This window comes from Hyla sarda, chromosome 1 (genome assembly GCF_029499605.1).
Source record: "Hyla sarda isolate aHylSar1 chromosome 1, aHylSar1.hap1, whole genome shotgun sequence".
Lineage (NCBI taxonomy): Eukaryota > Metazoa > Chordata > Amphibia > Anura > Hylidae > Hyla > Hyla sarda.
The window spans coordinates 70,269,041-70,283,137 of record NC_079189.1 but is presented as its reverse complement, the minus strand read 5'-3'; the positions used below and the strand labels follow the sequence as shown (position 1 = coordinate 70,283,137).

The window sequence follows — 14,097 nt, the reverse complement described above, 5'->3', positions numbered from 1 at the left end:
GAATGTTGGCCATTACAGGCGGGTTCCCGGCTGCTGCTAGCAGCTGGAACCTGCCATGTATGACGCGAGCACCCTTCCGATGCTCGCGGTCATACACAGGAGATAAATGTACGTCCTGGTGCGGGAAGTCCTGCCAAACCAGGACGTACATTTACGTCTGTGGTCGTTAAGGGGTTAAAGGAATAGTCTACCTTAGAAAAGTGCATTTCCTATATGAAGGACATTTGACACTTATCCCCTATCCTTTGGAAGTGCTGAAGATAGCCAACTCTGCAGAGGTTGAGTATGTACACTGTTGCCCCATTAAGATAAAGCTTCAGGAATCCCATTCTCAAGATCACAGGGGGTCCTGTGTATAGAAGATAAGTGCTCATGGTAGCAAAACTTCTTTAAGCTGACCAACCATATGAGATACATGTTGATTGTTATCTCTCCCAACCCACTGTATACATCCACACTAGGCTCACCTAGCATATATGTGTTTTCAATAAAAATGCCTTCTCTACCTGTAGCTTATCTTTCCAGAGAACAAAAAGATCAGGCAGTGTAAATCCAACATGTCCAACAATGTCTGATGAGTCAGGAGACCATCATCCACATTCTATGTTCGGCTGTTCCCATTAAAATTGCTGTGTTTTGCCAAAAATAATAATATATATGGCCAGCTTTTGACACATCCCTATCATTTAAAGTTATTTTAGTGGAAAAAGGAAGATGTTTCTGTTAAGCACTATTGGCACCACTTATGGTGGAGACTACAAGGGATTAGACAAGTAAAAACTCACCTATTTTACAAGATCTTGCATTTTCTTTTTGAAATCATTAAATAAATTCCTATATTATTTCCTTGGCATAAATACTTATCAAACTTGAACTTTACTAACATGTTTTCAAGTAAATTTTTGTTTAATATTTGACAAAGTGTAATATGAATATTTATCCTGTTGTTTTAGCCATGAGTAAGGAGTGTACCTTGCTTCCGAAATGTGTCAACTTTACTGAATTTTATAATGACACATTTTTTAGCTGGAAGTCTCTTCTTCTATTCTTGGTTTGTGATTGCCCTTGGGTCCAGGGGACCCTTGCTATGCTCCACATATATAGAGAAAACGTTGGATGGTAGTATGGTAGTGGTGCTATATTTTCTACTATCAACATCAATCTACTTTGCATTATCCTAATAGTAGATAGAAGCTGTGCTATCATGTTGGAGGAACTAATGGCTGCATATTGCAAATTGAGAGAGCACTATAACTTAATATTTTTGTATATCTTTTGTAGGGTTTAGGTTTGTATGCACTGAGATGTAGTTTTGTAGTTTTAAGACCCCAATACAAAATCTGTTTTGGGCCCCTCAACTATCATGTGCAATAACTTCACCCTGTACCTATAATACTGCTGTCCCCTGAGAGCCCTTCTTGGGATTTCATCAGATGTCACCAACAGTGGCATAACTTGAAGATTCAGGGCCAAAATGTAAAAACTTATACAGGGCCCCCAACTATAATGCTTCATTTGCAGTGCTGGTCTATTCCTATGGGAAAAAGAGACATTATGAGCTCTTCTGGGTATTGGGTCTAGGTGCAACTGAACCAGGTATTGGGTCCAGGTGCAACTGAGCCGTCTAGCACCTTCTATAGTTATGCCCTGGTCGGCAACAATCTAATGTATATGAGGAAGATCCTCTCATAATATCAATTCTTTTTTTTTATATAGCACACACAGATTCCACAGCACGGTGCACTCAAATCCATTATCAAGCATGGTATTAAGAATTGATTTTCAACACCCAATCATTTATATCCCTGTTAGAGGTGCCCCTAATTTATATCCCCTAAGTATACATGGTTATTGGTGAGTCAGGGACACTGCTGTAAACCAATCAACAGCTATCTATCTATAACATCTATATAGAATGGGTTCTCTATATTACGCTCAACTGAATAAACACTGAAAATAGGTTTACTACAGTATTGACCTTAATTCCAGAAGTGGCTATGCTTTACTAGATGTATATAGTAATTTATATGTGAGAAACCTTAAGAAATGTCCATTTATGTTCTAAATTCCTATAAATAATGTGCATACCTAGGTAAAGGTAGAGATCACATGTCATGTGGTTGAGTTACACACATACTTTACATTCAGGTACAGTAATGTGGAATCTGGATATATCCAGAACGTACCTGCTATAAGATCAGTAACTTACTGCTCTCTTGCATTCCTGGAGAGGTCTCTGCACTCAAGGATTGTTCTTGAGGAGGCATATATGTAGGAGAGATCCCTTTATGTTGTATGCGCAAGTATATGTCAAGTTTCTGTAAATCGGTGAAATTGGTTTCTCCCAAGGGATTTGGTATTTACCAACCAATTACTCCAAGATTATGCAATGCTGGACTCCTTGACTGACAATTGTGGGTTTGGGGTTTTGGAATTTGAACTCCAACCCAACCGCCAACCGCCAACTGATCAAAATGTTTCCCATGTCTCTGCAACACTTTAAAGGGGTACTCTGCTGCTCAGCATTTGGAACAAACTGTTATGACGCTGGAGCCGGCACTGGGAGCTCGTGATATCATAGCCCCGCCCCCTCATGACATTGTGTCCCGCCCCCTCTTATAAAATTGTATTGAGGGGTGGGGCGTGATGTCATGAGGGGGCGGGAATATGACGTCACAAGTTCCAGGCACCAGCTTCAGCGTTCAGAACAGTTTGTTCCAAACGCTGAGCAGCAGAGTACCCCTTTAAGGATGTACTGTAGATACCGAAGACTTCCCTTATTGACCCTTGTGGCCCTTTTTAATGGTTGCCGTGCCCCCCTTTCCTTATTTACAGTCACTTTACCCTTTCCCAACATTAAACATTAAACATACTAATATGTCATCTCACGTGGGAATGGATGAATGGAGTGGATCAGGATTAGGAACCATTCTTTCCTTGGTTTCCCACCAGTCTATGTACATTCAGGCTCCAATGTCTCAGGTTAATATGTGATGCTGCTGTCAATGAAAGGCTGGGTTCAAACATAGTATTGGGTCAGTATTCATAACCAAAACCTGGAGTGGAACCAACAGAGATTAAAACCTATACTAGAAGTATTTGCACCTTTTTCTGTATATTGGATCCATTTGAGCGTTTGGCTTAAAATATAAATCAATATACTGAATAATACACTAGACATAAACCCAATCACATGCTGCAGCGATCACATATACATGTAAACAAATCATCACTGTTGGCCGATAACCCAAGACCGGTGTAAACTCTGTGTAGTTTGGTGAGAATTTGTCTTGTATATTTTGAACTTACCTTGAGCGTGGATAAACTCTTATCCTATTCCCATGGGCTAGCAAGTGATGTCATCATTTAGGACAGTGAACTCCTGGGGAACAGGGTGTAACACTGTAGTATAAAAAGTTAAGAAATGCTGATATCTTCTTAATCCGCTCAGAAATGATAAAATGAATTAAGATTCGCTGGTAAATGTGTAGGGATTTAAAGTTTTATTGCGGTCAACAGTTTAAAGTTTATTTTATTACAAGTGACTGAGCATTCAGTCAGCCTCTAGCAGGGGTCAGACTATTTTATTGACATTACTGCTAGCAGCTTAATAGCAAATGCTACCTAAAATGTACAATGTTTCTGTATGAAATTATGGTTCTCTCAAAACATTTCAGAAATACAGAAACCAATTACAGGTTTTTTTTAAAGCAACAATTTAATCATTCAGAATCAGAGGAAATTCAAATTTTTTTTTACAATATGGAAGGAGATTGCAAGAACAATTCCTCCATATACTGTATTGTTTCTATTGCTCCTCACTGCCCCTGAAGTGCTTTCAATAGCTATTGGGGACTTTATGTAAAGGAACACAGTGCAAAACTAATATACAGTTTTTTTTTCTAGTGCAGGACCTGCAGGACTTGCTGTCTGTTAAAGGAGTACTCCAACATCAGATAAAATCAATAAGTAAAAATGCTGCGGAAGCATATAGAATTGCTTACTTGCTGGAGTTCTGAAATACCCAAAAATCCATTTGCTTTGGAGGTCATAGTACTTCCTTGTTGCCCTTCCTGGTTGAGCATTTGCTTAGCATTACCATTCCCAGAATGCATTGCTTTCCCTCAGTTCTTCATCATAGACAACCCCCCCCCCCACACACACACACACACACTCTGCCTACTCCACTCCTACAGCATTTCTGCTAGCCAGCCACCCAGAGCTGTTGTGGAACATCTCATTTCACAGCAGCCTTTTGCAAAATCAATGAGGTGACAGCACCTGCTGCATTCATTCCCTACCTGCTTCTCTGCATGTGGCATTGTTTATCAAGGCAGCATGCTATAAACACTCTTCATTCTTCTCTTAAAGTCCCGAAAAGATTTATATGTATATGACTGGGAGATAGTAATGTAGATTGTGGGGGCTGGACAGAGGTGGTGAAATCACTCGGGGGGCAGGACTAGTAATTACAAGCAAAATCCAGCCAAGCCTCCTGAGGCAGCAGAGGATGATGTGTTGTCTTTAGAGCGAGGGAGAAGCTGGGCAGCAGAAGACAACACCACTGTGACAATGACAGGAATACACAACTTCCTGCCAGTGAGGAATCAGGCAAAATCATGCTAAAGCCAGTACAATTTGTGATAACACTATATTAGTAAGGTATATATCTTGGAGTACCACTTCAAATTCTTGTGTCACGCTTCGCCTCTTAGGCCCTGCAGGATACATAATGCATTGAACTTAGAAGATACTGTATATTTACTAGTGTACCTAAAGACTTTGTTTTGAGGACATAACTATATTCTGTAGAGCTGTTGATGCTTTAGAAGGCCTATTAACCTTCTAAGTATGGAAACCTTTGGCATATACATATATTTTAAGGATTTTTTAGTTGTATATAAATGAAAATTCTAAAACGTAAACATTTTTCTATATTTGGGGTTTTAATTCCCCACTATTTGGTTTTTACTATCCATCAGAAAATGGAAACACTCTTGTGCCGCTGATACAGGTGACTTCAGAAAGTCACAGTTGAATTAGTGATTTCTAATGTACTCCAATATTCACGGCACCATAGCGGCAGCAGGGAGAGAGTGTGTTGGTTGTTAGAGGCAGTGACTTAGATTGGGATTATTCAGCAGAAGTGGGTGGTCACAGATTTGTTGCAGTACAGAGTATTTCAGAAATGAATTCTGCTGTGAGACAGAAATTTGACAACTCATGTGATAAGCTCCGTCACTGAAGACAATAAGGTTTGTGAGTGTTATTGTAACACAGGGAAGGGGCATTAATCACTGAATTCAATATACCCCACTTTCCCTACATACTTGGACCATCCACACTAGGTAGCAGCCCCCAACTGTTCAACAGTCCTTACACTGGCAAAACCAGATGGACAACATGACAATGAAAAAATCATAAGCCAGAGGGTAACCAGAAACCAAGGAGGTAAGAAATGAAGAAGTACCGATGCAGTGTAAACGATGGTGAGGCTCTATACAGTAGTAGAAAACCAAATGACAGGCGACTGTGGTTAGCAGGGGACATCAGCGCCAAATGGGACTGTTTATCTTTGCAACAGAGTGGCAGTGTAGACAAGATGGGATACCAGGTCCACCGTTGGATTGCAGCAAGGTAAGTATGTTACATTTATAATATCTGCAAAGAAATAAAAACAACTGGAAACTAGTAAAAAGCTTATGGCTTTCTCCCAGCAGCGCAAAGTATATCAGATGGTATGAATTTTGTGAGAGCCAATGACTTGTCCATTCCTGTCATTATGTCACTGAGGATGAGGTTACATATTACTTATATATGTATTATGTTAAATTTTCATGTTATAAGCCAGAAGCCAAAGACTTGTGGAGTGAAGTAGAGGTCTTCAACACTGCAGAGCAGTAATGTGAGATTCCTGTAATTCCAGTACAGATAAATTGTGGTGTCAAGTACAGGTCCTTGGGTTCATACATCCAAGTTGCTTTTTATCAGTAGTTATATATGGTAAAAAGCCCTTAAAGACATTCAATGACGAATGTTCTATGAAGGCATAATCAATAGTTCAGTTTTTATCTGGGGTTATAAATTCCTTTCATAATATAACTTCTGGACTTCTATGTTGGATTTCCATCTTGAAGGAGTTTTATAATGTTTTCCATTGTTTCAATTGACTATTTACTTGTTGGATCCTGTTTATTTCTTTTAAATAAAACACAACCTGGAAAAATCTATTAGCACCTCCCTTTATAATTGCATGTTTAGGTGTATATTTGTTCTAGAAATGTAAATTTTCTACACAATGCATTTAACTGCTGGGGGTTTCTAGCAGAAGGACAGTTAGGGCCCATGCACACTACGGAATTTTTGCCCGGAGAAATTCCAGGTGGAGATTCTGGTTCAGCAGCCTTCCATTGACTTCAGTTGGATTCTGCAGCAGAAATTCTAATTCTGGGCTCTGCTGAAGGACTGAAAAAGTTCATTCTTTCAGCGGAATTTCACCAAAAACTGTCAGTGGGGATGGTGCAAATCCCCGTCATCATAGTGCTGATTCATTTCAGAAGCACATGCTTTCTCTGGGCAGAGATTCCATAGTATTCATGGGCCCTTAGTAATCAGTTTATTGTCAAGAGACAAGTAGGGATTGTCCCATGTGGTGAACTTCTCTAAGTGAAATCCCATTTCTTTAATTCATCATTTGCTAGTCCCGAAATTACAGATTTGCCCTTATTTCTGGTAAGAAATATCAAGACAAACAAAAATCTTAAGAGTGCAAGGAGAAGACTGGGCAAGGATAACAGAGATTCCCAGCGATAGCAATATGAGCATTTTATTAGGATAGTTTTCTAGCTCTACCCTTAGGTAAGTTTTATATAGGATTTTGTTTTTTATATTATTGATAATTCATTTTTTTTTTTATTCCAAAGCTTTCATTTAGCTAGATAATAGAACATTTTCTGTCCATACATACAGAGCATAACACAGTTATTTGTTCACATATGAACAGAGAATGTTAAGTAATGTGTATTGGCTATGGAGCTGTTACTGCGCTATTTTATTTTAGTTACTAATGTTACCCATGGCATATTGGAAGCCCACAGAACATGAAGGTGCCGTAGATAATAGCAGAAGCTCAGAATGACTCCTGGAGTAGTTGTAAAGCATATCTATGACATTTTTATGACTCCTCTCTTCAGTGATTCTATAGTACATTGCCACTGTGTTTCCATTGTGGTATCATAAACATTATTCTTCATTTTACGAGGACTCTCACGTGGGGACTTGTTTACATTTCAGTTTACTGAATACTAAATTAATTTTAACCAGACCATCATAACTGCAATATAACATTAAACTGTCCTACAAATCCCTGCATTGACTTCTCTTTATTGATGTCAATTGCTCAGGGTGTACTGGTTCTCACTTTGGAGATCCAACTGGTGTATAGAGACTTACAGGCAATGCTTCATGGGAAATGAGTATGCTCTTTTCTAGAAGGAGGAAAACTGTCTTCTTATGTTGCCTATAGGTAGCTACTCTATAAGTTATGGTTCAATCGGTAAAAGCCTTAAAATATAACTCCGATTTTTTTTTTTTTGTTTGGTTATCTACATGAACAGTCATGGAGTCTATATTAGAAAGGATCCTACAGTACATTTTTGTAAAAAATAATGCACATGTCATTTATGGAAGAAAATAATAATAACAATTCTTTATAGCACACATAGATTCCACAGCGCTGTACACTATAATTGGTCCCTGACCCCATTGGGGCTCACAAGCTAAACCTATCAGTATATTTTGAAGTGTGGAAGGAAATCCACGCAAACACATAGAGAACATGCAAACTCTTTGTTGATGTTCTCCTTGGTGGGATTTGAACCTAGGAATCAAGCGCTTCAAGGCAACAGTGCTACCCACTGAGCCACCATGCTAAATGAAAAGATAAGCAGAAGAACCATTCAATCTTGAATTGGTCAAAATAGAGACCAATTGGGCTGACCTTACTGCATATGTCTATAAGTTAACGGTTGGCTGAAATAGATTTCTTGACCATTTTGGATGACTATCGTCAACCGAATGATTGTTCATAATGGCTGATGATAGACTTATGTCTACCGACAATGTGAATGGCCATGCTGAACATCAGTGTATGACATGGTTGGCCAAATTTGGACAATCTATTGCTACTTTGCACAAGCTGTTTTTTTTCTTAAATGCCAAAGTGATCTACCAATTTAGTCTGTCATGTTTCTGATATAATCACTCAAATGAATTATCCCAGAGCACTGTGATCAGCCATGTTGTAGCTGATCAAAGTTCCATATGTATGGCCAGCCTTAGATGTGTCATGAAATTTTGTTGGTGGGTACACATAATCTAATGTCCCAAACTATAGCTGACAACTTTTATTGAATTAAATGTCATCTAAGCCCACGGATTTCAGAGGGATTAGACACCAATGTTAGTTTTTAGGTCTTTTTAGTTGTTTTTTAGTGAAGAGAAGGAATCAGTATATTGAAATTAAAATTTTTCAATCCTTTGTCCTCATAGGAGATGAAGCATTGCAAATGGTTTGCAATGATTGGCCATGCTCATGGTGGAATCAGGAGACAAAGCTATTGGCCAAACCAGCATTCTATTTCAAGTGGTAAACTAAAGGGGTCTGAGCAGTCAGTAAATGTCTGCAACCTCTTGGCTCTTGTCAGCCTCTTGTTTGGGTATTTCTTTAGTCAAGCACAGCCACGTGCTTGTCCTCAGCTATTTCTGGCAATTGCAATACCCAAAACAGAGCTTGAACAGAGCAGAATAAGACTCACTCTTTGACTAGTGCCAGGACTGCTTTTTTCAGCCTCCTAATAATGGCTATTTAATGACATGTCTGAATTAAGAACCAAGGCCAGCATTTCTTTTTAGATTCTTAAACAGAGTGAAGGATTTACTTCAATGTCTAACCCACTGTTGTGATTTGTTTTTCTCTATAATCTTAAGAAAACAGTCAGCCTATGGGAGCTGTGCCAGAATGTGGTTGCTTGAGATGTTCATGGGGGCCGCCAATGCCAGAGAAATTACTGAAATAAGCGCAAAGGATGTATTTTAGTGAAACAAGAGAAATGAAGTGTATGCTCATTGAGAGACTTCTTAAAATACATTTTGGATAACTTACTTAAAGCACCTCTACCCACCAAAGAAAAGAAAAAAAAAAGAAAAGAAAAAACAGGACCCCTGAATTCTTATGAGCAATATTTCTCTTGCAGACCAGTTTGCAATCCAGACAACTAACTTTATCTTCTAGAACAGGATGTAGTTGTTTGTCAGCCATATTGGCTAATGGAACAATTATTCTATCTGTGGTTCAATGATAGGTGGACGTTTTTGCAGCTCCCTCTCTTAGTTCTCCTTGGCAGTAATGACAGTCCTTCCTCTCTGTGTGCACAGAACGTATTAAAAGCATGAATTGGGATCTAGTAAAGTGGTCAAATATTATATTGTCCATCAGGGATTTATCAGTCAAACTAGAACCTTACTTTCCAAACTTATGGCTGACAAGATGTAAGGTTAGAAAGTTGAACAATGTGCTCAAAATTTGCTTAAACATATGACCTGGTTGGCTTGTGTGTGAGTCATTACATTTGCTATTTGTGCTTCTCTATATATATCTCTCTAAGTCTTATTTCAAGAAAACTAGAGAACCATATAGTACTAGATTAACTGCAGTATAATGAAAAAGAGTTGGAAGTCTTTTATAAAAAGCTACAATCCCATTTTATTATGAAAATCAACATAATGAGCAAATTTTACTGCTTGATGATAGGGTTTATAAATGGCCATACACATGGGATAAGTTGATTGTACCCTTGGAACATTTTCTGGACCAATGTTTGCATGTTTGCTGTTAGTAACAAGACTTGGTTGGTGGCTTTTCTGTGGTTTTTGGTGTTTTTTTTTTTTTTTTTTTTTAGAGAATTGGCATCCATCGTGATGCTTTTCCATAATGAACTTGGATTGTAACAAAAATGTCCATTTAATTGTTACCGTATGATTTACTTGGCAGTATGTTGGAATTTTTTATGTGAATAAGGCCTGATACAGTATGTGATGCAATGTGTCACATTTTTATTCTTGTGGATTTTTCTGTGGAATCCCTGAGAAGAAAAAGCACCAAAGCAGATGTATAGTATGGAAGCAATAATACAGATCCATACCACACAGCTTTCTTATTTGGTCTTGTGCATGAACTGTCACAATGGTGCCCTACATTCATTGATTTACAACTTTCCGGTAACAGACAGCTGCATTTAATCTTTAGTTGCAAAGTGAAGTAGGTTTAATCCAAGTAAGTAATGTTGCTGCTTAACATCAGTCTTTATATGCCTGAACAAAAGCTGATCTTAAATGGAACCTGTCATCTCTTTCATGCTTCCTGAACCATGATTCATCAGGATGGTCCCTGGTAGCTTCTTTCCACCACACGAGCAGGGACGTGCACAGACATTTTGTGGGCAGGGGATAAACTAAAAAGAAAGGGCACTTCTTATTTATATAATTGCCAACATAATGATGCCAGACTGCCTAGCGCACTTATAGGAAGAACATTAAAAAGGCAGAGGCTCAAGCCCCCTTTCTAGTCAAACTGTGCACGTTCCTGCACACGAGCTTTGATTTAGATATATCAATTAAGGCCAGTGGGATGGGGAGAGGCCAATGGAGAGCGCCCCGCTGACTCATGGTTCAGGTTGTTTTGAAGGGGTTACCCAGGAATCGAAAAACAGAGCTAATGTCTTTTTAAAAACTGCTCCCTGTCTATTTCAGTGTTTGGCGTGGTTCTGCAGCTTAGTTCCATTAAAGTAAATTGAGCCAAGTTGTAATACCACACCCAAAGTGGAGACAGACAGGTAGTGTTTTTTTTTAAAGAAATTAGCTCAGGTTTTCGATTGCTGGATAACCCCTTTAAAGCAGTGGTCTTGAACTGCGGCTCTACAAATGATGCAAAACTTCAACTCCCGGCATGCTCGGACAGCCGTTGGCTTCAGCCAACGGCTGTCCGAGCATGCTGGGAGTTGAAGCTTTACAACATCTAGAGGACCACAGTTTGAGACCAGACTTAAAGTGATGACAGTTTCCACTTAAGATGAAATGTTGCTGGCGTGGATTAAATATCTACACGTTTTGCCCTTTGCATCATGAAATTGCAACTTATAGAACATAAGCAATTCCTTTCCTGACAAAAGTTGCGGCAAAATAAGGCTAAGGCTTCTTGGAGCCTCCCATGAGACCATAGCACAAGATACTACATATTAAATGCAACCTTTGCAATAGAGCCGTTGTGAAATTGTACATACAAAGACCAAAAAGAGAAAACAGGGAGCACCTCCTATGTTGAATAAATCCAAACAGATGTAAGAAATGATGGTCTATATAGGGTGCTCACCTATAGGAGTTGTGGAGAAGCAGGGAGACAGTAACTCCCCCCGGAAGACAATAACTCCTACTGCATGGAAGTAAATGGCTACACTGTCCAGTGCACTTAGGGTTGGCTGAAAGTTGAAAGGACCCACCTGGATAAAAACCAACAAAGACATAAAAAAAAAAAAAAAAAAACTAAACACACAGCTTGTGCTGCACATAAGAATGAGCTGCACTGTCGGACTAAAATAACAAACACTAACAGCTTATTGAGTTCCTTTTTTATTTGAGATGCAGGGGCTGACTGACAACACTCAAGGCCCCTGACCAAAAAAATACAGTACACTTTAACGCAGGTAAAATAGTTTTCCATGACCAATAACACCAGTATACAGTATACCACCACATCATAACTGAATAATACCATCATACTCTACTGAATAAAACCACTATACACAGACCAGTATACTACACAGGATCTGTATACTATTTAAGTAATTACATACAGTGCCCATACAGAGGTAGATACCAGCTGTACACTGTATACTATATAAGTGATTACATGCATGACCATATGGCAGTAGATATCAGCTGTACACAGGATCTGTGTACCATACAAGTGATTACAGGTACATCTAGGGCAGGCATAGGCAATCTTTGGCACTCCAGATGTTTTGGACTACATCTCCCATGATGCTCTTACAGCCAAAATGCTGACATAGCATCATGGGAGATGTAGTCCAAAACATCTGCAATGCCGAAGGTTGCCGATGCCTGATCATGGGACTCACAATTACGTCTCTTCTGATTGGCAGTGTTCCTCTTTCCTGCATCCTGATCTCTTATCATCTGTAAGAAAAACATGTTAGACTCTGCATTTTTTCAGTGCCCTCCCCACCTCTTCACAATCTTCCCATCTATAAGCCCACAAACTGTAATAATGCCCTCCTTGGTGTCCTGCACAGTAAAAGGGAAGGTAGAAAGGTAGCCAGGTAAATAGATAACTAGGTAGGTAGATCGGAAATTCAGATATGTAGGTAGGTGACTAGCTAGGTACTTAGGCAGCAATGTATGAAAGCCAGGTATGTATGTATTTAGGTAGCCAGTTATGTAGTTAGGTATCCAAGTATGCAGATAGTTAGGCAGCCATGTATGTAGGTAGTTAGATAGGCCGGTATGTAGATAGTTAGATAGCCAGGTATGAATTTAAGTAGTTAGGCATCCAGGTATAAAGAAGATAGCAGAAATCCCTGCATTAGTTAGGCAGCAGTTCCCCCACACTAGGTATAAGCAGCAGTTCCCCCACATTAAGTAGGCAGAAGAGTTCCCCCACATTAGGTATAGGGCAGCAGAGTTTCCGCACACTAGGTATAGGCAGCAGTTCTGCACATTAGGTGTAGGCAGCAGTTCCCCAACATTAGATATAGGCAGCAGAAGTCCCCCACATTAGGTATAGGGCAGCAGAGTTTCCCCACACTGGGTATAGGCAGCAGTTCTGCACATTAGGTGTAGGCAGCAGTTACCCCAAATTAGGTATAGGCAGCAGACATTAGGTAGGCACCAACGTCCCTAACCCCTCCTCACCCCACACCCCTGCTGGATCCGCCAATGCCAGGTAGCAACATTGGATTTTGAAATTGTGCATCGAAATTTACTTTACCAGGAGTCACAGACAATTCAGTGTCAATGTTCATCACTAGCCTTAAAGGGGTACACTTATCCCCTATATCCAAAGAATAGGGGATAAGTGTCTGATCATGGGGGGTCCGACTGCTGGGACCCTCTGCGATCATACTCTTATCCTCTATCTCCTGCATGGCACCCAGGCTCTCACAATGAACTGAGCTGTGTGGACCACAGCATGAAGCTATGTTCCACATGCCCCCTCCATGCATCTCTATGGGAGAGCCAGAGATACAGCATTCATGTATCTCCGGCCTCCCATAGAGATACATGCAGGGGGCGTGTTGGCCACCGCTTTGTGCAGAGGTCGACAATTTCCTGGCATGGAGTGACTAAGATTGCTCCATGAACAAGGAGATCTGGGCGCCGGGCAGGTGATTGCGGGTGCTCCAGTTTTTGATTCCCCCCCCCCCCACGATCAGATACTTATCCCCTTTGGATAGGGGATAAGTTTTCTTACACCACAGTACTTTTTTTTAAGAATTGGCAGGCAACATGAAAAAATATGGTGCAGATACAGTGAAAGAAAAAGTATTGGATCCCCTGATAATTTATTTTTGCCCTTTGACAAAGAAAAGATCAATCTATAATTCTAATGGTCGGTTTAAATGAACAGTCAGAGAGCAACAAAATAATCTTGAAAAACACAGCATTATTTGATTTGCATTTTACTCAGTGAAATATCTATTTGATCCCTATGAATCAGCAAGATTTTTGGCTCCCAGGTGTCTTTTATACAGGTATCCCTCTAAAAGGGTGTGCTCCAAATTTCAGTTTATTACATAAAAGACGCCTGTCCACTGAAGGAATCAATAAGATTCCAAACTCTACACCAAGGCCAAGACCAAAGACCTGTCCAAGGGGCAAGATTGTAGACCTACACAAGGCTAGAATGGGCTACAAGATCATCTCCAAGCAGGTAGGTGAAAAGTTTACAACAGCTGATGCTTTTATTTACAAATGGAAGAAACACAAAATAACTCTAGATCTCCCTCAATCGAGGGCTCTATG

General features: G+C 39.7%; 1 long non-coding RNA gene across 1 annotated transcript; it reads right to left on the bottom strand.

Moving 5' to 3' along the window:
• Positions 1–8,714: 8,714 nt before the first annotated feature.
• Positions 8,715–11,793, bottom strand: LOC130301178 (uncharacterized). Its single transcript, XR_008851866.1, has 3 exons — positions 11,429–11,793; positions 9,257–9,423; positions 8,715–9,068 (listed from the first exon to the last, which is right to left on the bottom strand). It is a non-coding gene; the product is annotated as an uncharacterized LOC130301178 (long non-coding RNA).
• Between the last annotated feature and the right edge of the window lie 2,304 nt (positions 11,794–14,097).